A 2,084-nucleotide genomic window follows, 5' to 3' on the forward strand; every position below is an offset into this window, starting at 1 on the left:
TCGATGAAGCACATAATGATTTCTTTGGGGTATTCTTTAGCTTGTCAGTTTTCCAGGGTACATCAGCAACAATGTTCTTAAGCCAGGGGTGGGCTTCAAAAATTTTAGCAAGGGGTTCTCTGCCCGGTGGGTGTGGCAATGGTGGGTGTGGCCTAGTTGGTAGTGGGTTTCAATTTTGTTTGCTACCAGTTTGCTCGCAGGCACGCTCGTGTGCGCGCAACACTTCTGTGCATGCGCAGAGCTGTCTGGGTGGGCAGAGCCTGCCGTTGCTACCAGTTCAGCCAATCCGGAGCAAACCGGTAGCAACCCACCACTGCTAATCGGCCTCCTGCATCATGGCGGGGGGGGGGGGCTTTTTGCCCTCCCTGAGCCTCTGCGCATGCCCTGCACTTACCTACATCCAAAATGGGCCTCATGGGGACTCAGGAGGGGAGGGGCAGGCAGGACCAGCCAGGAGTGGGATTTGGGGGTTCTCCAAACTGCACAGAATTTTAGCTAGAGGTTCTCCCGAACCCCTGCGAACCCCCAGCAGCCCACCCCTGTCTTAAGCTCTTTCTACAGCCAACTTGAATGAAGCTATCGCCATCGTTCATTGGTTGGATATTTTCCCTGCTGTTAGTATGTTTCTATTTTTATGATGATTTCAATAACATGGAAACCTATTTGATCAGAAGCCCTACTGGAACAGAATAAATGCTCATGTGTACATATCAGGGCCATTATCTTTTAATGATGTCAGGCAATAAATAATCTAGTTGTTCAGATTACATCACTCAAACACTTTATGTCAGGCTGAGGAAAATGCAGCCAAGAGAAAATAAGATATATATATTTTGATACATAAGATTATATCAAAAGGGCAGATCTATCAATCGATGTGTTATTCTTCACACATTTAAATAAACATGTTTGATCAGTGTTTACACATATAGTATGCCAGCCACTTGTACTTTCTGAATGAAGCCCAGTTAAACATGGTTTTATCTGCTATGTTCGCCTTGGTTTGGAGTCATAATTTTGAACTATTTGTGGACTTTATATCCAAGTATCATGGAAACAAGCATTTCTTCTTGGAGTGATGCAGCATTGATCTCTGACTATAACAACAAAAATATATATATCACTGTATTCCTGGTTGAAAACAGCTCAATGATGAAAATTCCCTTTCTGCAATATTGCTTAGACCACAAAAGAGACAGAAAACAGCCAATGCATCTAAGAATTATAAATGAAACTTTAGTTTTATTTTTCAGTTAGTAAGATTACAAATAGCTTTAGGTGTTTCATACTGCAAGTATAATTTAAAAGGATGCCCAGCATTCCTTCTATCATTTTTCTAATACATAAAATCTCTCCATGGAGTAGACAACTTATACACGTATAAAAGACAGATATGAATTAGCCCTACAGGCATATATTAAGGCAAATTCAGGTAGTTACCCAGCAACAAACCCATATTAATAATTCTATTTTTAAAACTATGAAAAATAGCAGTGACCCAGCACTACCCTACACTTTAAATAGAAAAAAGCTTTTCATAGGCAACTTTAAAAATGCAAACGAAGTCAATGCCACCTCCAGGGTGAGTTGCAGGTTGGTCAAAGTCCAGCAATGACCATCTATGGAAATTCAGTGTCAGTTCTGCAGCTCATGCAGCCACCAGGTGAACGCTGCCATCAGGAGGGCCGGCCCCCATTTCTGGAATACACAGTTGAGGGGAATCCAAACAAGCTGTTTGTGGGGAGAATAAAGAATCTGATTAAGAGTTGTTAAAAGCTACAAAGGAAAGGGGAGCGATAATCGGTACATCATATTCTGTTTTATGAGTTTTAGTGGAAGACCATGTTGGAAGAAAAAAAATAATTTTTTATGAGTATACAAAAGCAGGAAGATGTTGTGGTCCGCCAGCAGCCTGCGGAGCTGGCAACGGAGTCAGACAGCGATGAGGCTGAGGAAGAACATGGGCCAGTCCTGGAGGCTGGGGAAGGCCTGGATGAGGGCTCTGCATCAGAATCAGAGGTGGGGCCAGGGCCATCGGGGAGTGATGTGCAGACTCCAGAGCCTCCAGAGGCTGACAGTAGTGA

Source organism: Ahaetulla prasina, chromosome 7 (assembly GCF_028640845.1).
Source record: "Ahaetulla prasina isolate Xishuangbanna chromosome 7, ASM2864084v1, whole genome shotgun sequence".
NCBI classification, from domain to species: Eukaryota; Metazoa; Chordata; class Lepidosauria; order Squamata; family Colubridae; genus Ahaetulla; species Ahaetulla prasina.